Source organism: Procambarus clarkii, chromosome 93 (assembly GCF_040958095.1).
Source record: "Procambarus clarkii isolate CNS0578487 chromosome 93, FALCON_Pclarkii_2.0, whole genome shotgun sequence".
In the NCBI taxonomy this organism is placed as follows: domain Eukaryota; kingdom Metazoa; phylum Arthropoda; class Malacostraca; order Decapoda; family Cambaridae; genus Procambarus; species Procambarus clarkii.
Genome location: NC_091242.1, coordinates 547501 through 573508, shown reverse-complemented (window position 1 = coordinate 573508; position 26008 = coordinate 547501). Strand labels below are relative to the sequence as shown.

Below are 26008 nucleotides of genomic sequence, written 5' to 3'. Positions count from 1 at the left end.
CTTATATGTAACGGTCACTCAAACTTGTGGTTGTTATGTACTTGGGTGAAGATAAGCAAGTGACAAAACTTGGGTGTAGACAGCACCTGCCTGGCATGCCAGGAGTCTGCCCTATCTTGTGTATCTGTGTCAGTTATAAACAATACCAGTTGTGGCTAATACATCAGTAATATATTTTGTTTTTTTCAGGTAAGGATGGTGAATGAAGGAGTAGGCGCGAGCATGGTGAGTATGGTGGTCGTTAACAGTGGTCAGTTAGCCAGGGGAGGGCTCAGTCTTGGCCTCACTACTGCTTATGGCTGCTAAACCTGTGCTACACTCCCTCTTGTTCGCTGTAACATTTCCCTCCATTGGTTGTGTGTGTGTGCAGACCTAGTCGGGTCTACGGGGAAGGAGCTCTAGCTCTGGAGCCCTCCTCATAGTTAGTGTACTTGGACCATTTATGCCTCCAGGCCTTCTAGTAATGTCAGATTTGTCTTATATTTGTGAGTGCTCGATGTTTCCACCAGCTGTGGCTCAAGACGATGTGTAAGTGGTGGATGTTCCCACCACCTGTGGCTCAAGATGGTGTGTGAGTGGTGGCTGTTCCCACCAGTTGTGGCTCAAGATGGTGTGTGAGTGGTGGATGTTTGCACCACCTGTGGCTCAAGATGGTGTGTGAGTGGTGGATGTTTGCACCACCTGTGGCTCAAGATGGTGTGTGAGTGGTGGATGTTTGCACCACCTGTGGCTCAAGATGGTGTGTGAGTGGTGGATGTTTGCACCACCTGTGGCTCAAGATGGTGTGTGAGTGGTGGATGTTTGCACCACCTGTGGCTCAAGATGGTGTGTGAGTGGTGGATGTTTGCACCACCTGTGGCTCAAGATGGTGTGTAAGTGGTGGATGTTTGCACCAGCTGTGGCTCAAGATGGTGTGTAAGTGGTGGCTGTTTGCACCACCTGTGGCTCAAGATGGTGTGTAAGTGGTGGATGTTTGCACCAGCTGTGGCTCAAGATGGTGTGTAAGTGGTGGCTGTTTGCACCAGCTGTGGCTCAAGATGGTGTGTAAGTGGTGGCTGTTTGCACCAGCTGTGGCTCAAGATGGTGTGTGAGTGGTGGCTGTTTGCACCAGCTGTGGCTCAAGATGGTGTGTATACATACCAGTGTGTCCTGACATCTCTCTCATTCCCCCTTTTATCTGCGCACCCTTCGTCTTGTTCTCCCTCACCTGGGAAAAAATATCTCTTTCCACTTAGTTCTCTTATCATCATATCGGCTCTCACTCTCCTCTCTTTCACTGTCGCTAGGTTTAGTTCACTCAGCCTGTTCTTCTAGCGCACTTCTCCTTTCAGGAAGCTTCATGCTGGCGCTGCATACCCAAGGACTGGTCTAAACATACCGTGTTTAATATTCTGAAGGCTTCCTTGGTCTGGCTCCTGAAAGTCCTCCATATATTTACTAGTCCTGCAGATGATGTTCTGATAATGTACTCACCTGGTTGTGCTTGCAGGGGTTGAGCTCTGGCTCTTTGGTCCCGCCTCAGTACCTCTGGTGTTAATGCTGGTGTTGCATATACTACCACGCTCCTACTTTTTGTCCTACTGCCAGCAGCCTTCTTCATACACTATACTGTTCTTCATACACTATACTGTCCTTCATACACTATACTCTTCTTCATACACTATACTGTTCTTCATACACTATACTGTTCTTCATACACTATACTGTTCTTCATACACTATACTGTTCTTCATACACTATACTGTTCTTCATACACTATACTGTTCTTCATACACTATACTGTTCTTCATACACTATACTGTTCTTCATACACTATACTGTTCTTCATACACTATACTGTTCTTCATACACTATACTGTTCTTCTTACACTATACTGTTCTTCTGGGCGCCTCGCCCTCATTTCCAAACCCTCGTTATATTTATCTTGAGGTTATCTTGAGATGATTTCGGGGCTTTAGTGTCCCCGCGGCCCGGTCCTCGACCAGGCCTCCACCCCCAGGAAGCAGCCCGTGACAACTGACTAACACCCAGGTACCTATTTTACTGCTAGGTAACAGGGGCATAGGGGTGAAAGAAACTCTGCCCATTGTTTCTCGCCGGCGCCTGGGATCGAACCCAGGACCACAGGATCACAAGTCCTGTGTGGTGTCCGCTCGGCCGACCAGCTCCCCGGATTTCTGCGGATTAAACGCCAGTAGCCATTTGTTTGCCAATTCCAGCAACGTGTCCAGGGGGCCAGATTCACGAAGCAGTTACGCAAGCACTTACGAACCTGTACATCTTTTCTCAATGTTTTGCGGCTTTGTTTACAATTATTAAACAGTTAATGAGCTCTGAAGCACTAGGAAGCTGTTTATAACAATAACAACAGTTGATTAGGAAGTTTTCATGCTTGTAAACTGTTTAATAAATGTAACCAAAGCCGTCAAAGATTGAGGAAAGATGTACACGTTCGTAAGTACTTGCGTAACTGCTTCGTGAATCTGGCCCCAGGTCTTCAGGTGGCCTTATGTAGTCAACTTCGGTGTTATCCTTGCCATCATTTGGGTTAGCATTATCTGCAAACATTGACACGTACAGTTTATATAAATCCGGAAGATATAATTCGAACCAAACCTTGTGGGGGTCCCCGCTTAGCCAATTTCATATATATCATATATATAATCCTGCCCTGCCCTGTCCTGCCCTGCCCTGCCCTGCCCTGTCCTGCCTTGCCCTACCTTGCCCTGTCCTGCCCTGCCGTCACTCACGTGTGTACCACAAGACAGTGGTTCAGGAGGGCTTGAGTGGGGAGGGCTGGCCAGGTTGTCTCTCCCCGGGACGCGATGATGAATGAACCACAGTCCGCCGTCTCGCGGTCACTCGCGGCTCCGGCTCGGGGCGCGAAACATGTCGCTGATGACCCCAGTCACCTTTGGTGGCGTTAAGTCCTGCATCACCTTCACCCTTGTTGAAGTCAGAGTTGGCCTGAGCCTTGTTGAAAGCCTGGGTCAGCTTCAGCCTTGTTGAAGCCTGGGTCAGCTTCAGCCTTGTTGAAGCCTGGGGCAGCTTCAACCTTGTTGAAGCCTGGGTCAGCTTCAGCCTTGTTGAAGCCTGGGTCAGCTTCAGCCTTGTTGAAGCCTGGGGCAGCTTCAACCTTGTTGAAGCCTGGGTCAGCTTCAGCCTTGTTGAAGCCTGGGTCAGCTTCAGCCTTGTTGAAGCCTGGGGTCAGCTTCAACCTTGTTGAAGCCTGGGTCAGCTTCAGCCTTGTTGAAGCCTGGGTCAGCTTCAACCTTGTTGAAGCCTGGGGCAGCTTCAACCTTGTAATAATGGCGGCATCACCTGGGGGAATTGTAGTTGTTTAGGAAGAATAGTTTGAGGGATTACTCCATGTCAGTTAATATGCATCAGTTGTCATCCCCTTAACAATCATGTCCTCAACAATCATGACCCTAACAATCATGCCCTCAACAATCATGCCCCTAACAATCATGCCCTCAACAATCATGCCCCTAACAATCATGCCCTCAACAATCATGCCCTCAACAATCATGCCCCTAACAATCATGCCCTTAACAATCATGACCTCAACAATCATGCCCTCAACAATCATGCCCCTAACAATCATGCCCTCAACAATCATGCCCTCAACAATCATGCCCCTAACAATCATGCCCTCAACAATCATGCCCTCAACAATCATGCCCCTAACAATCATGCCCTCAACAATCATGACCTCAACAATCATGACCTCAACAATCATGCCCCTAACAATCATGCCCTTAACAATCATGACCTCAACAATCATGCCCTCAACAATCATGCCCCTAACAATCATGCCCTCAACAATCATGCCCTCAACAATCATGACCTCAACAATCATGACCTCAACAATCATGCCCCTAACAATCATGCCCTTAACAATCATGACCTCAACAATCATGCCCTCAACAATCATGCCCCTAACAATCATGCCCTCAACAATCATGCCCTCAACAGTCATGACCTCAACAATCATGACCTCAACAATCATGCCCTCAACAGTCATGACCTCAACAATCATGCCCTCAACAATCATGCCCCTAACAATCATGCCCTCAACAATCATGCCCTCAACAATCATGCCCCTAACAATCATGCCCTCAACAATCATGACCTCAACAATCATGCCCCTAACAATCATGCCCTTAACAATCATGACCTCAACAATCATGCCCTCAACAATCATGCCCCTAACAATCATGCCCTCAACAATCATGCCCTCAACAATCATGACCTCAACAATCATGACCTCAACAATCATGCCCCTAACAATCATGCCCTTAACAATCATGACCTCAACAATCATGCCCTCAACAATCATGCCCCTAACAATCATGCCCTCAACAATCATGCCCTCAACAGTCATGACCTCAACAATCATGACCTCAACAATCATGCCCTCAACAGTCATGACCTCAACAATCATGACCTCAACAATCATGCCCTCAACAATCATGCCCTCAACAATCATGCCCTCAACAATCATGCCCTCAACAGTCATGACCTCAACAATCATGACCTCAACAATCATGACCTCAACAATCATGCCCTCAACAATCATGCCCTCAACAATCATGACCTCAACAATCATGACCTCAACAATCATGACCTCAACAATCATGCCCTCAACAGTCATGACCTCAACAATCATGACCTCAACAATCATGACCTCAACAATCATGACCTCAACAATCATGACCTCAACAATCATGCCCTCAACAATCATGCCCTCAACAATCATGACCTCAACAATCATGACCTCAACAATCATGACCTCAACAATCATGACCTCAACAATCATGACCTCAACAATCATGACCTCAACAATCATGTAGTCAGTAGTCATATACTTTCCACTTGTTGTGTAAATTATTCTATATGAATATGGATTATATTTACGTCCTCTCCTCCCAACTAATATTTTCAATTTCTATTCAACTGAAGGTTTAAAGTGATGGTGAGAGGCCAGACTTTTTTACGGCAGTGAGGAAAGATTGACAGTTACTATGTAAGTCTAAGGGACGCCCTCTTAAGTGATGCATGGGTTTATTTCTTGAGCGGGAGATGGGTGGTGGTGGTGGAAGCCTATATCAAGAGGACAGGGGGGGCGAGCGACCCCCCTGCATGGTAGGGGGGGGGGCGAGCGACCCCCGTGCATGGTAGGGAGGGGGGTGAGAGGCTGTGGTTGAGTAATGGGTGGAGCATGTGAGCGGTGAAGGGGAAGGGGGGAAGGGAAGGGGGTGGATGTATTATTTGGTACATTCCTGTCAGTGTTGCCCCCCCCCCCCCCCTTCAAGGTCACGGTGGGCACCTGGCAACCTTTCACTTCTGCCTTCCACCTCCTCTTATCCTCCTCCTCCATTTTGTCGTGTTTACTCCTTCCCGTACTCCTCCCTCTATAGTGTACACCCTCCATACACCCCTCGTGTACCCTCCATACACCCCCTTGAAACACCAGCTGGTCGTGGTAGGTGGCGTGCGCGCGCACGCGACCCAGCGAGCACTTGGGTGCTGTTGTTAAGTAGAGAAAATGTATATATGCTGGTTAGCATTGTAAATGTGTGGCCACGTCTGTGGTAGGAAATAATAAAAAAAAAACTGCCCCTGTCCTGCACGATGGCTTGCCATACATGGGGTGAGGCTAGTCTACTAGCCTGGACTAGCAGCCCTTACTAGCCTGGACTAGCAGCCCTTACTAGCCTGGACTAGCAGCCCTTAAGGACACTAGCAGGAGACCCGTTTGGTAATTAGTGTTATAAAGCTCCACTTGACTATAGACGTTTGGCTAAAAATCATTGATAACTAGTCTTTCACTAATAGTGTTGAGAGATGGTTCCCAGCAGCCTCAGGCCACAGGTAACGATGTAATCACCTAGTTGATGGTAGTTACTGTGTCACAGTGGCTGGGGGGCGCTTTGTACTCTCCATACATTCACTTGTCAACTGTGAACAGATCATGACTCCTGTGAGTCTTATAAAGTCCATTTTCTTAACTTAAGGGATAGAAAAGTGTGTTTAGTCCTCGATAAACCCCATTGGTCCTATTGGGGTGCAGAGCACTGTCCCTTCCTGTTTGACTCTTCCGGTCGCAGTGTAAAGCCGGAACTGAAACCTAATCCATTTATATATATATATATATATATATATATATATATATATATATATATATATATATATATATATATATATATATATATATATATATATATATATATATATACAAGAGTTGTTACATTCTTGTACAGCCACTAGTACGCGTAGCGTTTCGGGCAGGTCCCTGGAATACGATCCCCGCCGCGAAGAATCGTTGTTACAGCCAAGTACACATTTTACTGTTGAGTTAAACAGAGGCTACAGTTAAGGATTTGCGCCCAGTAAATCCTCCCCGGCCAGGATACGAACCCATGACAAAGCGCTCGCGGAACGCCAGGCGAGTGTCTTACCACTGCACCACGGGAAATGTTAGAGGACTTGTGTGTTTGTGGCGCGGACGTCAGTGACCTCGTAGTTAGGGCGTTGTATAAATGATTGAACCGTCGGTGCTGCTCACCCTCCCTGCAGCGTGTTGTGCTCCTGTAGGGTGGGGGAGGGGAAGAGGGGTTCGATACCCGGTGGAGGGTCCCGGGGTCGCCGCCCCACCCCCCCTCTACCAGGTCCCACGATCAAGGTCACTCCACACACGCCCGTACTTAAATTGGGTTAACTTTCTTTTGTTTCTCTTTAAAACATCAACACCGGTGTTGTAATTACCCAACGGGTGTACAGGTTCCTCAGCCTATTGGGTTTACCAATAGGTAAACTGTATTTGTATACCACATCTGTATTTGAAACTGGGTATGAAATTGGCCTCCACCACATCGCTGTCTAATACATTACAATTGTGTTCCTCGCCCTAGCGGTCTCCGTAGTGAAGATGGAGGAATTCTTGTGTTAGATTTAGCTACGCGGAACGAAATGTCCCTGTAGCACGGGCTATGGTGAGCCCGTAATTTGATGGAGGAGGATGGGTACCTGGGGCCAGATTCACGAAGCTGTTACGCAAGCACTTAGGAACCTATACATCTTTTCCCAATCTTTGGCGGCTTTGTTTACAATTATTAAACAATGAGCTCCGAAGCACCAGGAGGCTTTTTATATCAATAACAACAGTTGATTGGGAAGTTTTCATGCTTGGAAATTGTTTAATAAATGTAACCAAAGCCGTCAATGATTGAGATAAGATGTACACCTTAGTAAGTGCTTGCGTAACTGCTTCGTGAATCTGGCCCCAGGTATACACTCTGTTACTTACTTTATTTGTAAAGGAAGGGAACAATAATAATGATAATAATAATAATAATATGACAATAATAATTAATAACTAACTATAGATGTTGAGAATAAAGTGGTAACTTAGATATTTAGTATATTAATATTTAGTTTTAATGGTATTAATACCAAAATATGTAATAATACTTGGTATTAATTACGAGTGGTATTTGTATATAATGTACATTGATTACGTGGAGTGTTGCGAGCATAATAAGTGTAGGACAAGGGCGGAGAGTGTTAGGCCTGGTCGACGACCGGGCCGCGGGGTCGCTGAGCCCCGAAATCACCTCAAGGTTAGGGTGTAGAGGGTGTGTAGTACATGGGTGGGTGTGTGTGTGGGCTACACTTGCTGTACGGGGTGTATCCTGTGTGGGTGTGTGCACTGCCCCTTCCTGCTTCCCCCCCCCCCCCACACACACACCGTTGGTTTGTTTCAAAAGTACAGTGATTGTTGATATTCTCCCCCCCCCCCCTTCACCTTTCCCCTTCTCCCTCTCTCCTCTCACTACTCCCTCCCCTCACCCCCTTCCTCTTTGACTCCATCTATTATTATCTATCCAGGAATTATATATTTAGTGTGTTATTATGGTGTGTTATCTAGTGTGGTGGTGAGTGTGGTTCATCCAGGTGGTGTTGGTCACTCACCACCACCATCATCTGCTTCCTTCCCGGCCTGAGTGACTGTACACCAGGTGTGTGGGGGTGCTGGCGCTGGTGTATTAGTGTGTGCTGGTGAGGTGTATGGGTGTGGTGGTGGTGTATGGGGGTGGTGGTGTATGGGGGTGGTGTATGGGTGTGGTGGTGTATGGGTGTGGTGGTCGCGTGCCTCAGTGCTTGTTCATTCTTTTCCGGGTGAAGCCATTATGTGTGACTGGCATCCCACCTCTACGTCACTCTTTCCACCTCCACTCACAACCACGCCCACACACGCAGCAACGCCCACACACCACCGCGTGTGAACACCCCCAAACACTACCAACCCCTTTCCCCCTCTACACACAAAGAGACCGGGGACCAAAGAGCCAAAGCTCAACCCCCGCAAGCACAACTAGTCGCCCCTCCCCCTCCCTCGCGTGGTTCAGTGTCCCCGAGGTCCGGTCTCCACCACAGCCGCTAGTGTTGGTAAACTGAACCTTGTTGTTCACTTAGCTTTGCATGTTGCAATGATTATGAACTATTTAGAGTGGATATAGAGCATACGCCAGCAAGCAGAGCTACCTGAGTGGGCAGGGAGTTTCAGCCACGCTAGCTGTAAATAGTTCACACTAAGAACTGTTTATAGCTAGCACACTTAAGTGTGCTGACTCTGCATACTATTTGGAGCATGTGAGGCTAGTTTAAGGTTTGGTAGTGAGATTCAGAATGCCTTGCCGCACTTCTAATTCCAAGTCATTCCTAACCCAACTAAATAGACTTAACCTAACCCAACCAACTAAATGTAACCCTTGCCTAACCTGTCCTAAACTGACCAACAAGATCTAACTTAAGCAGCTAGATCTAGCCAAATATAAACTAACAATAGCGTAACCTAACTAGCCAACTTAGCCAACCTAAACTAACCTAACCTATCTAACCTAACCTAACCTAACCTAAACAGCCAGACATAACTAGACCTGACCTAAATTAACCAATCAGAAGTAAATCAATCTAAATTGACCAAGGTGGAGGTGGGCGGAGGAGGTTGGGTCGGTGGAGGCAAGTGAGGGTGGGGGGGGGGGAGGAAGGTGAGGGAAGGTAGGGGTGAGGGAGGCATCACCACCCTCACCTTCTAGAAGAGTAAACCACTCTTGCATTACTGCCAATCTTCCTGTCTTGCTGTTTTATAAATTATTGTCTTTATTCACCTATTTTATTGTTTGTCTTCTCTTACTTAATTGTATTTCCTGCGTTCCTCTACCACCGTTTTCTTTACGTTATGAATGGAGGCGCTGACTCGAACAACCTTCCCCACGTGCTGACCATCGCTTCACTCTAATCACTATACTACAGTAATGTCCTAACTACCATCACTAGCAACGCATCATTGCGTTACTACTCTCCCCCCCTACCCCTTCCCCCCTACCCCTTCGCCCCTACCCCTTCCCCCCTAACTCCCCCGTCCTGGCCCCCCGCCATGGGAGAGAGGGGGAGGGGATCTCTGCCCCCCTCTACCCCCCATTAATACTTCCTGGATGAGTGTTAGAAGCGTAAATAGTTTGTGATGTGTATCATCAAGTTAGTTGGCTCTCCCACACCTGCCCACCATGTATACACACCTGCCCACACCCCCCCCTGTGTGTATGTGTGGGTGTGTGTGTATGTTGTGTGTATAAACGACAATCCCCCAGCGCTGTGTCTTGTATTAATAGTGAGGCAACGAAGGCGGGTCATTGTGTGAAGACTTGGTCATTTGTTATTGGTGGTTTGGTAGCAATAGCAGCAGCCGTCGTCGTCGTCGGGTAGTAAGAATTATCGTTACCATTGTTACTCAAGTAAACGCGTTAACACTTCCTGTTCCAATTCGTACTGTGCTAAACATGCTCTTTATGTTTGTGTGTGTGTGTGTGTGTGTTGTTATACTCACTCACTCACTCACTCACTCACTCACTCACTCACTCACTCACTCACTCACTCACTCACTCACTCACTCACTCACTCACTCACTCACTCACTCGCCTGAGGATAAATATGTTAATGGGAGATTACAGGCAGCATAACAGGGACTCGCAGTATTACTAAAACTAAATGCCAATATTTCTTCTCATACTGAAAGTTGTGACCTAGCCCGGCTACCTAGTCTAGCTACCCAGCCTAGCTACCAAGCCTAGCGAAGCGTAGCGTGATCTAGACTACCTTGTCCTGACATGACCTGACCTCATCTAGAGAATCCTAACCTTATGTAACTATGGCAAATCCTAGTCTTAACTTAGATTAACATTATCTGACGTAACTTGACCAGCGGTAACTGGTGTTAAGGGTCAAGGACTTGAATTATTAGTGTTAAGGGCTTCTGTCACGCCAATTAGGCGTAATACGGCAGTCATTGTTTCGTGGGGGAAAATAATGTTCTTAATTAACGCAATTTGACGCACGGATTTTGTTTATTCCGTTAAGAGTGTTGGAAACTCCTCGGGTTGTTAGTGTTAGATGGTTGATGTCTGAGCGTCCATCTTATTCTAATCTAAATGTGTTCATCTAAATGGGTTTGCAGGGTCGAGCGGTAACTCCCGGGCCCCGCCTTACCAAGTGTCGATTGTCTTAATGTATTGGCTCCTGAGCCTCTCGTGTCTTGTCGTATCTTGCTTTGAGTTACTTGAAGGATGCCATGGGTTATCAGTGTCACCGCGTTCTGCCGTGCTGTGCCGTGTCTTGCTGGACAGTGCCGTGTCTTGTCGTGCAGTGCCGTGTCTTGCTGTACAGTGCCGCGCCTTGCCGTGCAGTGCCGTGTCTTGCTGTACAGTGCCGCGCCTTGCCGTGCAGTGCCGTGTCTTGCTGGACAGTGCCGCGCCTTGCCGTGCCTTTGTCAGTCAACTTGGCACTCGCCTCCGGCATTATTGACTATTAAATGACGGTTGTTGGGACTTTGTGAAGGTTCAGAGCAAACTAATGCCTTAGACAAAACATTACACTTAACACCCCACAACACCCCCACCCCTCAATACAACACCCCCACAACACCCCCACAACACCCCCACAATAACCTGGTGCTCTAGTTATAAACCAGTATTCAGTAATGGGGATAATTACCAGAGGAAACCCAAGTATTGAAGGTGAGTCAGCCCGTAACATGTAATAATATGTAAGTTATAATACAGGTTCCCCCGGGTAATATTATAAGTTATTACTGGACGATCCACAAAGGTGCCAACCGTGGCAACCTTTCCTTGAGGTTCTTGAGGTTATCTTGAGATGATTTCGGGGCTTTAGTGTCCCCGCGGCCCGGTCCTCGACCAGGCCTCCACCCCCAGGAAGCAGCCCGTGACAGCTGACTAACACCCAGGTACCTATTTACTGCTAGGTAACAGGGGCATTCAGGGTGAAAGAAACTTTGCCCATTTGTTTCTACCTCGTGCGGGAATCGAACCCGCGCCACAGAATCACGAGTCCTGCGCGCTATCTACCAGGCTACGAGGCCCCCCTAGTGGCACCTAGTGGTACCTGTGGCACCTGTGGCAACCTTTCCTAGTGGCACCTGTGGCAACCTTTCCTAGTGGCACCTGTGGCAACCTTTCCTAGTGGCACCTGTGGCAACCTTTCCTAGTGGCACCTGTGGCAACCTTTCCTAGTGGCACCTGTGGCAACCTTTCCTAGTGGCACCTGTGGCAACCTTTCCTAGTGGCACCTGTGGCAACCTTTCCTAGTGGCAACTAGGCTTGATAAGTTGTCTCTAGCAATTTTTTGTTAATGGTGTCGATCAGGAAATGCCTTTGACTGGCCATAACTCGTTTATGTCGTGAGCAGTGTGGGACGATTAGGCACAGATCCTTAACTATTTACCCAGTAGTGATTGGGGCACCGTGTTGTGGACCGATTGGTTGATCAAGTTACAAGGGACAACGAATAGGGTAATACTAAGATGTCGGGTGTTAAGTCTGGGTACAGATGCCTGTGGGTACCTCAGCCCTTCCGTTACTTCCTTCAGCATCCATCACGGGATTTAACCATCTTCTTAGCCGTGTGTGTGTGTGTGCCTGCCACCCTGCCTGTCACCCTGCCTGCCTGCCACCCTGCCTGCCTGCCACCCTGCCTGCCTGCCACCCTGCCTGCCACCCTGCCTGTCACCCTGCCTGCCTGCCACCCTGCCTGCCTGCCACCCTGTCTGCCACCCTGCCTGTCACCCTGCCTGCCACCCTGCCTGCCTGCCTGCCTGCCTGCCACCCTGCCTGCCTGCCTGTGTATATACAGACCATACATTGTCAAGTACCCCTCGTCAAGTACAAGACGGTGTCGGCTGAGGACCAACAATAATTAAGGAGAAAGTGACTCAAAAGGCGAGACTGAGGTCGGAGTCACAGTTCAAGGTCACACTGTGGAATGAGACTTGAAGTGTTGCAGTCGACGGTGCAACGTTAAGGTCAGGGAGTTGGATTTCCTGCAAGAAGTGCATGTGTGAGCCTGCGGGCCGCTCTCCACAACAGCCTCACTGAACCCAGGGAAAGGAAGTGTTGACCGAGGGATGCTTTTGTCGAATGTTGCCTGAAAGTTGGGGTTATCTTCTTGAGGTTATCTTGAGATGATTTCAGGGCTTTTTTTTTTAGTGTCCCCGCGGCCCGGTCCTCGACCAGGCCTCCACCCCAGGAAGCAGCCCGTGACAGCTGACTAATACCCAGGTACCTATTTTACTGCTAGGTAACAGGGGCATAGGGTGAAAGAAACTCTGCCCATTGTTTCTCGCCGGCGCCTGGGATCGAACCCAGGACCACAGGATCACAAGTCCAGCTTGCTGTCCGCTCGGCCGACCGGCTCTCAATGGGGATGGAGGTGGCTTTTACAACTTCTTTCTATGCTCGCTTGTGGAGGGTTAAGCTCTGGCTCTTTGGTCCCTCAGGGCATTCTGCTTTGTTGACCACTTGTACAGGGTTCGAGCATTTTCTTATATTTCTTCGTGCCCAACTTCCATTTATGTCATATGGTCCTACTATTAGTTTAAAGAGGCTGTCCGTTTCTACGTTGTTTTATCCTTCTCAGTATCTTGCATGTTGGGGTCATATGTCCTCTGTTTCTTCTCTGCTACTGAGTTGTGAGGTCCAGATCCCTTAACATGTATATCTTTGTAGTTTAAACTCTCTTTGGCACTAATGGTTGTGGTGGTGGTGATGGTGGTGGTTGTCCTGGGTGTTTGTGTTAGTGGTGGTTGTTAGTGGTGGTTGTTGTGGTGGTAGTGGTGGTAGTGGTAAGCTGTCTGGTGTGTATTAGACGAGGGGGGTGGAGTAAGATGTTTAGCTAGAGCAAGGTGGTGAGTCACCCTCGTCCGACACAGCACACTCCCCCCTCCCTCCCCCCCCCCACATCTCACCTGGGATGCTGCCACAGTGTCCTCCACCCACCCGCCTTCATCCCTTGGTTAGTTGGACCACCTCAACGCTTGCGCGGACACACAACCCTCACGCACGCACGCACGCACGCACACACGCGGCGTCAACCCACGCACGCACGCACACACGCGGCGTCAACCCACGCTGTCGAACAGAAGCGTTGGGACAGGGGGTTTCATTTCATCTGATACTTCTGTTCACCTAATGGTAAATAGGTACATGGGAGTTAGACAGCTGTTGTGTGCTGCTTTCTGGGCATGTATGTACTAATCTGTCTGCAGTATCGAGCTTAAGCTCTTGGGCCCCGTCTTTCTAGCCGCAGGATGTCTAGGGTAATGAGACCTGGTTCATTCCTCTGATGCCTACTTTTGAAAATATGAATATAGTTCACTTCTACAACTGCTCATTAAAGTTCACTTCTACAACTGCTCAATAAAGTTCACTTCTACAACTGCTCATTAAAGTTCACTTCTACAATAGCTTCCATCCATGGCCTCTTGTTCCACTTGTATTTAAGTATCTCTGTTTCCACTTTGTCAGTTCCCCTTAATTATTTGATGTCTTTATCATGTCTCCTCTTTCGTTTTCTCTAGTGACATCAGGTCTACTTTTTCTGATTTGTTTTGAAAGTGTAAAAGTGTGTATGTGTATGTGTATTCACCTAGTTGTGTTTGCGTGGGTTGAGCTCTGCTCTTTCGGCCCGCCTCTCAACTGTCAATCAACTGTTTCTACTACTCCTTTTTTTTCTACACCATACACACACACACACACACACACACCAGGAAGCAGCCCGTGACAGCTGACTAACTTCCAGGTACCTATTTTACTGCTAGGTAACAGGGGCATAGGGTGAAAGAAACTCTGCCCATTGTTTCTCGCCGGCGCCTGGGATTGAACCCAGGACCACAGGATCACAAGACCAGCGTGCTGTCCGCTCGGCCGACCGGCTCCCGGTCGGCCGTTTGTACATACAATTATTGGGTTTATGGGTTTGTACATACAATTATTACACGCCTGGTTGGTGGCGTAGCTGCCGCGGACGGTGTTCCTGGGGGTCAGAAAAATGAGCTTGAAGGCCGTTTGGAGCACCAGGCGCACCTAGGAGGTGATGGCGCTCTCTGTAAGACCCCGGGTGGAGGCTTTTGATGTATTGGGGTGAGGTACAGACATGGGGGGGGGGTGATGAGAGAGACAGGGGGGGGGGTTGAAAGGATTTTATGTTGTATATTTTCTACCACAGACGTGACCATTCATTTAAAATCTGTATATATGTAGTTATCTGTGTCCGGGAGGTCAGGTTCACAGAACCACTCGATACCGAGTTCCTCTTTCTCCTCTCGCTCTCTCCTCGCCCCCCACTACCTTTCCCCCCCTTCTCACCCCCACCTGGGGCACCCTCTTCCCTCCCACCTGGGCACCCTCTTCCCTCCCACCTGGGGCACCCTCTTCCCTCCCACCTGGGGCACCCTCTTCCCTCCCACCTGGGCACCCTCTTCCCTCCCACCTGGGGCACCCTCTTCTCTCCCACCTGGGGCACCCTCTTCCCTCCCACCTGGGGCACCCTCTTCCCTCCCACCTGGGGCACCCTCTTCCCTCCCACCTGGGGCACCCTCTTCCCTCCCACCTGGGGCACCCTCTTTCCTCCCACCTGGGCACCCTCCAAACCTAGCACACCTGTTATCTGTCTCGCCCTCCTGTTGTCTATACCGTCACACACATGTGTGTCGTACACCTGTTTGTGTCTCCTCTGGTTCTAACACACCTGTTAGATTGTCACTTGTGACTTTTGCGTGAGTGAGTGAGTGCCTGACACTTAGAGCACACCTACGCTGACCAGCTGGCGAGACGCAGGTGTGAGGTAATGAGGAATGTCTTGCGTTTCGTCAGACGTGTGAGTCTGGTGTCAGCCACGGCCATTGTTGACGCTATTGTTGGTGTTGTCAGCATGTTAACTCTCAGGTGGGGCACCCTGCCGTCTTCCTTACCTGCCCGCACCTCTTGATACCTGGCTCATGACTTGATACCTGGCTCATGACTTGATACCTGGCTCATGACTTGATACCTGGCTCATGACTTGATACCTGGCTCATGACTTGATACCTGGCTCATGACTTGATACCTGGCTCATGACTTGATACCTGGCTCATGACTTGATACCTGGCTCATGACTTGATGTACCGCAGCTGATGACTTGATGTACCGCAGCTGATGACTTGATGTACCGCAGCTGATGACTTGATGGACCGCAGCTGATGACTTGATGGACCGCAGCTGATGACTTGATGTACCGCAGCTGATGACTTGATGGACCGCAGCTGATGACTTGATGGACCGCAGCTGATGACTTGATGGACCGCAGCTGATGACTTGATGTACCGCAGCTGATGACTTGATGGACCGCAGCTGATGACTTGATGGACCGCAGCTGATGACTTGATGTACCGCAGCTGATGACTTGATGTACCGCAGCTGATGACTTGATGGACCGCAGCTGATGACTTGATGGACCGCAGCTGATGACTTGATGGACCGCAGCTGATGACTTGATGGACCGCAGCTGATGACTTGATGGACCGCAGCTGATGACTTGATGGACCGCAGCTCTCCTGCTACCCGGGTCAACACTCGTACCTAGAGCATACCTGGAGAAGGTTTCGGGAGTTCTTCTACTCCCCGAGCCCGACTTGTGATATCTTGGTCCAACAGGCTGTTGCTCGGTGCGGCCCGCAGGTCCACATATCCATTAAACCCCGATTGATCCGGCGCTTCTTTCAGGAACTTATCTAATTGCTTCTTGAAGACGTCCACCTTGGTTCCGGCAATATTTCTAATGCTTGCAGGGGGGGGGAGGGAAGTCCCCTGACGTTCATAGAGTGTTCTCTGTGCCTGTGGCACCTTTACTCCTCGCTGGTGCTATTTTGCATTTCCTTCCAGTATCTTCCATGTATATATTATTTGGTACCTCTTTCTAGAGAATTTTGAGAACTTTGAGACGATCCCAATAATTTATGTGGTTTATCGTGTGTATGCGCGCCGTATATGATCTTTGTATGCCCTCTATTTCGGTAATCTCTCCTGCTCTGTAAGGGGAAGAGAGTACCGAGCAGTACTCAAGACGGGACAGCACCAGTGATTTAAATAGTATTAGCATTACATAGAGAACCCTGGATTTGAACGTTCTCATAATCCAGTCTATCATTTTCCTGGCCGCCGCTATACTTGCTCGGTTATGTTCACTAAATGTTAGGTCGTCAGACATCGTCATTCCCAGATCTTTTACATGTTCCTCCTATGAGTAGGTCTGAGTGTGTCCTGTACCCTGTGTGTCGTTTAACTTCCTCGTTTCCATCGTACCTAAACACTGGGAATTTATCACTGTTAATCATATTATTTTCCGTTGCCCGATCGAAGCCTTTATTAATATCGGACTATAGTTTTCAGTGTCTTCTACAGAAGGAATTTCCATGCTAATTTTTGTATCGCATCCAAAGGAGGACACGAAGCTGTGACTAGTATTTCTGTCTATATCTGATATAACAATGAGAGAGAGCAGTGGTGCAAGGACTGTGCCCTGAGGTACACAGCTCTTCACTGTACTTGGACTTGATCTTCTTTGATGGATGCCCTTTGCCTTCTGTTTGACAGGAATTTGAAAATCCAACGCCATAGTTTACTCCCTATTACTGTTGCTCTCATTTAATGGTCTCCAAGCTCACTCTTAGGGTCACTCTTGGAGCACATAAAATGGTCACTCTTATCAGATGACTTTGTAAAATCTTAATGATGGGAGACGTCCTGGTGCCCGGGTCATGTGGTATTGGTATATGGTAGATGGCTGGCTTCATAATGGTAGTTACCTGAGCGGATGTGTTGCTAGCAATGGCTGATTGGTGGTGTGTGGGCGAGCGTGGGTGTGGGGTCCCGTTTTGGGGGGTGAGGGGGGGGGAGGTGTGAGTGGGTGGGATAATGGTGCACTAGCAGGGGCAGGTGTGGAGGGGGGGGTGTTCCTAGGAACAGGTGTGGAGTGGGGGGTTCCTAGCAGCAGGCGAAGAGTGGGGTTCCTAGGGACAGGTGTCCAATAATCTTTCAGTCCTATGTAAGAGGATGTGACATATGACACCGGTCGCAGGGTGTCGGGTAGAGTATGAGGAGGGGGGGGAGGGAGGGGGGTGTATGTGGATATGAGGCGTAGTGTGTGGGCGTGGGCGTGTGGGCGTGGGCGGGAGGGCATCAGGTGGCCGCCGTAGCAACCAGGAGAGGACGGGTTGGGAGGAGGGGGGGCGGCTTGACTCACCCGTGCCCACACCTGTACGATTTTGACACTCTCCCGGCCCCCTGCCGCCCTCCACACCTGTGGCACCGTCTCCCTGGCCCACACCTGCACGACACAGAGGTGTGGGAGCCGCCTGGAGAGTAGTAGGCCTCCCACGTGACCCCCCTGGGGGGGTGTTGTAGCGGGGGCTCCTAGTGTAGGCTGGGAGGGAGGGGGTGAGAGAGAGGGAGGGAGGGAGAGAGGGAGGCAGCTCACCACCACCACATACTCGTGTACCTCAGTGCTGACATCTGCCCTACACCGACGCCACGCGCTAGCTTCACCTCCCCTCCCCACACACACACCTGCCACAATACCACAAAGTCATCTTTAGCGACATGTGTGTGAGCGGTGTGCAGGGTAGAGGCAGCGCGGACGCTGTGCCCCGGAGTAGTAGCGGCTCTACATAGAGTGCAGGTACACGGCACAAGTGATAGCGACGAGGAGGCTGTGTGGAACACGAGCACACTTGAGTGTGTCTGTGTGTGGGAGTGCGTGGAGATGTGCGGCGGGGCAGGGTAAGGGTGTGTTGAAGTGTGTGAGTGCGAGCGACGAGGAACCATCAGCTGAGGATGTTCAGAGTGGCACTTGATCTATTCTCCTCGTCGTCCTCGGTGTTTTACCGCGCCTGTCCTCGCTCCTCACAGGTTAGTCTACACTTATACCCCCCCTCCTCTACCTCCTATCCCCCCTCCCCCCCACCGTCCTCGTATCCTGCCTCAAGGTGCGGACGTATCTGGCAGCTATCCCAAAATTCAAGTGTGGAATACGGCATGTGTGTAAACTCTATGAAAGACAACACATGCATTGCCGTATAGCACGTGTTATATTGACTGACCTGTTACACCCCCCCCCCCCCCGCTCATGGATGACAGATACTCTTTCTAGTATCTTTATCTTTTATACTCTTGAGAGATACTCAGAGACATAATCTGTTCAATGTTGTCTGACGACTGACACACCTAATACTAAACTGGATCTGCACCTTAGTACCTTGGAGGCCTGGTCGACGACCGGGCCGCGGGGACGCTAAGCCCCGGAAGCACCTCAAGGTAACCTCAAGGTAGATTTACAGCACTATGTAGTGCGACAATTATGTAACGCATGTGTGTGTGTCATGTTTAATTTAACTCGAGGTTGTACAAGTACTTTTAAGAAAAGTACTTTTAGTACTTTTAACAAAAGTACTTTTAGCACTTTCTGTGGATGACCGATCAATAACTCTGTGTGATAGATGTCTAACCCTCCATGTAGGACAGACATTGAGATCCCTATATATATATATATATATATATATATATATATATATATATATATATATATATATATATATATATATATATATATATATATATATATATAATATGATGGTTAACATTGTAAAAAACTTTTCAGCTTTGGTTGAGTGTTCAATGGTCCACTTTACTGCATGTTGTCTAACATATCTTTAGCCCCGTCATGTGAGGAGACAAGGACATGTTTACTGTGTATGCTAATTAACAATGTAGAAATGAATGACCACTTTTGTGCATGAATAGCAATTCTGCCTCTCCTTCCTATTCCTACCTTCCCATCCTAGTCCCCCTTTCCCTGCCTCTCTTCCGTTTCCTCTTCCAAACAAGAGGAACAAACACTGTTGAAAACATTTGTATGTTATCATGTTATCTTCCTGCGGGATAAGAAAGTTTGGGGTCACGTATTCATGTGGATCTGAGTGCATTATACTCTCGTTATACTCATATACTGAGGAGTTAGTTGTCATGGTTACGGTGTGGTGTAGTGGACATGTTTACGGTATGGTGACGCATATGACAGTGCTCGCTGAGTAGCCAGTTATCATGTGTCATGTTGACATTATATAATGTATAGCTATCTCGGTTGTGGGTGGAGCCATCCGTCGATAAGATCTGTTGCAAGGAATAACATAGGTAATCTTGCGAGTTCGCTGGACAGGTAAACAAGCAACAGTAATTTTCTACGCGGATGAACAACCCAGCGGGCTTTCTTCCTATTGGGGAGTGTTGTACATGCTGCTATGGCGGTGTGTTCACTCACAGGATGAGTGGCGCTGCCCAATACTGTCACTATGGCGGTGTGTCCACTCACAGGATGAGTGGCGCTGCCCAATACTGTCACTATGGCGGTGTGTCCACTCACAGGATGAGTGGCGCTGCCCAATACTGTCACTATGGCGGTGCGTCCACTCACAGGATGAGTGGCGCTGCCCAATACTGTCACTATGGCGGTGTGTCCACTCACAGGATGAGTGGCGCTGCCCAATACTGTCACTATGGCTGTGTGTCCACTCACAGGATGAGTGGCGCTGCCCAATACTGTCACTATGGCGGTGTGTCCACTCACAGGATGAGTGGCGCTGCCCAATACTGTCACTATGGCGGTGTGTCCACTCACAGGATGAGTGGCGCTGCCCAATACTGTCACTATGGCGGTGTGTCCACTCACAGGATGAGTGGCGCTGCCCAATAAACTCGCCCCTCGGGGCAAAATTGAAAATTTAAATTTAGTAACTTGGTGTTACATGAGACGTTCAGGTTAGGCAGGAGGCTTGTGTTGTCATGTGTGTGGTGCCAGGAGGGTCGTGGGAAGATACTGCCCCCATCACATACTGCTGTGACAATTCTTTCACTTAATGAAGAACAATTTTATTTATATTACTTCTAAGGTGCATCACGTATGAACCCATCCCTGCCCTTGTGTGGCAGTGCACAATTGAAAGTTGTTTTCACATATCCATACATTAAAACATTGATTTTAACCATGATATATATGTGCTCCAGCCTACAAGATTTAATACCCTGTTACCTAGCAGTAAAATAGGTACCTGGGTGTTAGTCAGCTGTCACGGGCTGCTTCCTGGGGGTGGAGGCCTGGTCGAGGACCGGGCCGCTGGGGACACTAAAAAAGCCCCGAAATCATCTCAAGATAACCTCAAGATAACCTACAGTTTAGACCTATTATCTTATGTATGACCCTCTGTCCTGCGTGACAGTGAATACCAGCATTATCCTCACTTTAATAAGACTTGAAATCCTCAGATTAAGCAAAATTGTAATTAATTTTGTCAATAAAGATGTTAATAATAATAAGTAGTGTACAGTGGCCTCGGGTTAAGGGGTGACGAGGAGGTTCGCTTATTTCGTCAAGATGTTGAGTAATGTTGTACAGTGCAATTTCAAGGGAAGTGTGGTGCAATTATCCGGCTCTGTTGTGGTGGCGGGAGTTGTACTTGTAATAATAATAATAATAATAATAATAATAATAATAATAATAATAATGTCTTCTCACAGACATGATAACATAGGATAGAAACCCACACTTGTTTATTTGTAAAATTTCTGTAAAGAATTTACACCAAATGGTGTAAATGCCTTAGAAAAATTTCACAAATACACAAGTGTAGGTTTATGATTAATACAAGAAAATAATTGATAGGATATACAAAGGGATACAATGGTCACTTCGTAGTAGTTGTATTATAATGGCATTAATTAGGCAGCGTGTTAAGTAGTGAGGATGTTGGTGGGAGGAAGGTGGCACTTGTGTATTGTTAAACACATGTGGTGTATTGTCACATGTATATTGTGACGAGCATTGTGGTGTGTGTGTGTGTGTGTGTGTGTGTGTGTGTGTGTGTGTGTGTGTGTGTGTGTGTGTGTGTGTGTGTGAGGGAGAGCAGTAGTGACACTGGTGGACTTGATGCTCCACTCCGTCAAAAATCCAGCCTCCTAACCTAACCAGGACAGCACAAACCCAAGCAACAAACCTAACCCATAGAGTCCGATGCACAGAATACGTCGATATTTGCGAACCGTTGCTTTGCACAGTAGACTGCTTGTGCAACATTGCATGCCAGAACCTCAACAAACGAGACTATTAGTGGATGAGTGGAGTGTATCGTATAGTGTATAGTGGAGTGTATAGTGAAGTGTATAGAGTGTATAGTGGAGGAGCGGATGTATCGAGAATTCATTTGGTGGATGCGTGGTAGGTATTGGGATGATGGCGTGGGTAGTTGGCTCTTTAGAGTAGTAGAGTCCCAGGGGGGGACTCTAGAACTATGAGATGTGATGGTATATGGGATGGGTAACAGACTTGATGGTGTTGGGAGTGGGAAAGTAATGTTGGAGGTCAACTCTCTCTCTCTCTCCAGCCTCATGCAAGGTCAAAGTTGACTTCAACAATTGAAGTTTGCTGTCATTAATTGATTTAATGCACACGTTGCAAGTAGTAATATTAATAGTGATAACAAAACGCGGTTATAATGGAGTAGATCCGGATGACTGAGCACTGAGCGAGAGGAGTGTGAGTGAGTTTTGTGCGTAGCGTGAATTGGTGGAGGTGAGTAAAGGTGTGAGTGAACAGGTGGTTGAATGAGATGATTGGTGGTAGTGGGTGCCACCTTACGGGGCACCTGTTCTTCCCCACCCACCACCTACCCATGGGTAGGGGCATCGACACTTGCCAGCACTTCCCTAAACAACTCACTCACCAAGCCTACTTTACTGACTAGTTTTTTTTACCCTATTGTCTGGTTCATCATCTTACTGACTTTATTCACCATACTCATTGACTGGTTCCTCATGCTACCGACTAATTACTCACCATAATCACGGTCATACCTCCTTAACTCACTAGTTATACTGCGTTACTCACCGTAGCCTAGTCTTGGTTATTATTTTAGTATTATGTTAAAAAGCAGTAGACAGTAGTGGCTCGCTGCCAGTGGCATTTCATGCGGCAAGTTTGTGATCTGCGCTTCTTGTTACGTGAGCACCAGCCGCTGTCTTCCTGCCACGAAATCATCTCTTCCTGTTTTCTCTCTTGGCATTAGGTAATAGTTCCTCTATTACCTTCCCTGCCTTTCCCCCCTCTAGTCTCTTCTCCGTGCGGTTGTGTCCTTTCACAGTTAATGGTTACTTAATTTGGGTCTCCCATTATCACAAACGATGCTCTCGCCCTTCGGAAACTGCATAGGACATAGTGCATTTATCAGCAAAAATTGGTTTAGTTTCCACTATTGCTATTACTTTGGGATCTGTGTCTGAAACTCATTCAGTTCATTCGCCTTATTTGTTAGACCATCAGTATGGCAGATTTTCAGATTTTTATTGTTAACACTAAATTTTCCTGGTCTCCTCCCTAGAGACATTCTGACTAATTTTGAGGGTGACAGAGAATTGGCTTAGTGCCCATTACAGGCTTCAGTGAGGGGGGGTGAGGGGGTGAGGGGAATATATGTTGGTGGAAGTTAAAAGTGTAAGGAAGGTCCAGCTCCTGCGCTTAATTAATTATTTAAGGAAAAACGAAAATGTAAAAACGGAAACATATAAAATGCAGTCAAATCACACTATAGAACAATAAAGCAAGGTAAAGTATTTAGGAGAAATCATGTCAAAATTTCTTACCTTTAAAGAAGAATAAGTTAGCTGTCACTACTGCAAGATAACTGACAGGTTGGATAACAAGGACCTTTCAAACAAGGGTTGCCATAATAATAATTTTCAAGGCACTAGTGCTCTCTAGGTTGGAATATTGTTGTTCAATAACAGCCCCTTTCAGAGCTGGAGGAATTGTTCACCTAGAGAGCGTGAGTGAGTAGTATCCCAGGGGGATACCTGTGAGTTACCTGGTCAGGTCCGACGGCTCCGTAAGGATACCTCTGAGTTACCTGCGTACTGGGTATCTTGAAGTTATCTTGAGATGATTTCGGGGCTTTTTAGTGTCCCCGCGGCCCGGTCCTCGACCAGGCCTCCACCCCCAGGAAGCAGCCCGTGACAGCTGACCGACATTCAGGTACCTATTTTACTGCTATGTAACAGGGACATAGGGTGAAAGAAACTCTGCCCATTGTTTCTCGCCGGCTCCTGGGATCGAACCCAGGACCACAGGATTATAAGTCCAGCGTGCTGTCCGCTCGGCCGACCGGCTCCCGGTACGCATGATTGTGGGTGCGGATCCCCTTAGTGGGTGGAGGATCGTGCGTACTCACCAAGCTATAATTAAGGGGTTGAGGTGTTTACTGCGTGTGAGTGTGTAAAGTGTCGGGGTGTTGTGGTGGTCGCGCCAGGCCATCAGGTGAGTGGTGACGGAGTCCGCGCGTTACCACTCTTAATTCAGATCACCGAGACGCGGCTTTCACCACACACTGGTCACCTGTGTCCTGGCTCTTGGGGAAGATCACCAGGTGGGGCCACGGCTTTGGTGGGGGTGGAGTGTTGTGGTGGTGGGGAGGGCTTGGTGGGGGTGGAGAGTGTAGTGGTGGTGGTGAGTGTAGTGGTGGTGGTGGGGAGGGATTGGTGGGGGTGGAGTGTAGTGGTGAGGAGGGGTTGGTGGGGGTTGAGAGTGTAGTGGTGGTGATGGGCAGGGCTTGGTGTGGGTGGAGAGTGTAGGGGTGGAGGTGATGGTGGGGAGGGGGTGGAGAGGGTGTTGTTTACCCAACAATACTTACCTAAAAGTGATGACAGGAACGTGAGGTCTAGCTCTACATGTCCCGCCAACCAGTTTTGTTGTCCGTGTTAAGTTATAATTACTTTTTGCAGTCATTCGAATTCTTTGTTGAGACTGGATTGGAAGTTGTGGATGGAGGTGGCTTCCACGACTTCCACCTATGTCTTATCTTACTTTCTCTCAATTTAAGAGGCTTTCCTTGTACAATTTGTCTATTCCCTTCGGTATCTTGTATGTTGTGATCATATCCCGTCTCTTCTCTGGAGTTTAGAGATTTAGTTTCCTTAACTTGTCCTCATAGCTTAACCCTGTTAGTTGTGGCACTAATGTTGTTCCAACCTCTGCACTTTGGACATTTGAGTTTTGTGCTTTACAAGGTGCGGATTCCAGGCAGGTGCTGCGTATTGACAATCTATACTGCAATCGCATTGCAGATCCAGACCATCTATACAGTCTACTGTTCTTACCTAGGGTGTGTATGTTGTTTAGAACAACGACCATATTTAGATATTTAAATGCCGTTCAAATGGTGACCATCTTCCCATATGCTAGGGAGCCGGTCGGTTGAGCGGACAGCACGGTGGACTTGTGATCCTGTGGTCCCGGGTTCGATCCCGGGCGCCGGCGAGAAACAATGGGCAGAGTTTCTTTCACCCTATGCCTCTGTTACCTAGCAGTAAAATAGGTACCTAGGTGTTAGTCAGCTGTCACGGGCTGCTTCCCGGGGGTGGTCGAGGACCGGGCCGCGGGGACACTAAAGCCCCGAAATCATCTCAAGATAACCTCAAGAAGATGCTACCAATGTTTAATGTGTTTGTGTGTCTCTGGTGGGAGTGTTTGGATAAAATCCACTCCCAAATATTTATATTCTCTCAGTGTATAGCCTTTCCCCCTGATGGTGTTGATCCATTGTTTGCACACATTGCAGCCCATTCTTGTCTTCCGTAACTCTTGAGTGTGTAGTGAGTTGTCTTATTTTCTTCTTATGATCTTGAATATTGGTATCCTTTCCCCAGACTCCCTTGAGCAGCAGTGTTGTTTAGGTACTGTGTTTACTGACGACCCGGAGGGCAGTGTAGTGTGGCTTGTGAACCTCTGGTCAAGGGATAGGTGACAGACTAAGAATGTGAACCTTTGGCCAAGGGATAAGTGCTAGACTAAGAATGTGAACTTCTGGCCAAGGGATAAGTGACAGACTAAAAATGTTCGATCCCCCCAAGAGTGGACCCAATGATGATGTTACAGTGATGACCATATATATATATCTGCTCCAGTTTGAGTCTTCACTGCGGAATCGAGCTCAGACTGTAAGCTTTACTCACACGTTTGCCGATTATTTGTTTACCCAGCTTCAACGACCTCGTTTGTACGGCTCTGGCCCGATTATTTATCAATCAATCAACTCATTTTTGTCCAAGCTGACACTACCGCTGCCTTGAATCTTTTTTTAGTTCACATCCCAATTTTTTTCAGTGATGCATTTGGTTCCATATCGTCGTTTTTTTTTAACAAATCCACAAGGGCTGTGACGAGGATTCGAACCTAGCGTCCGAGAGCCTCCCAGACGCTGCCTTAATCGACTGAGCTACGACATGGTCAAAAAGTTGCGGCCCTTCTGGATGTGTTCATTTGATGCATCACGCAATTGTGATTTGTGTGTAACTGAAGTCGTCGTTTTTTGTTTAATTTGCCATACTAGAGCAGTGTGTGTGTACTCACCTAGTTGTGCTTGCTGGGTTGAGCTCTGGCTCTTTGGTCCCGACTGTGTATTAAGGTCTGTGTTTCACGGCTTCCTTCCTAAGGTTGGGTCAGTCACCTCAAACACGAAGAAGCATTGATAAATAGGTGTGTCAGGTGGGCTTGTTTATGATATGAAGTGCT

The 26008-nt window shown here is 48.1% G+C and overlaps 1 protein-coding gene across 9 annotated transcripts in view; it reads left to right on the top strand.

The window, feature by feature from the left end:
- Mrtf (Myocardin-related transcription factor) overlaps nt 1-26008 on the top strand; it is a 149549-nt gene that overhangs the window by 79532 nt on the left and 44009 nt on the right. For 2 of the 9 annotated variants that reach the window (XM_045728675.2, XM_045728673.2), the window contains exon 1: nt 17893-18076. The exons of 5 other annotated variants lie outside the window; for them this stretch is intronic. The gene's annotated coding sequence lies outside the window, so the exon portion shown is untranslated. Of the gene's footprint in view, nt 1-17892; nt 18307-26008 lie in introns of those variants that run through there. 2 more of the 9 variants (XM_045728671.2, XM_045728677.2) reach the window with 2 other exon arrangements.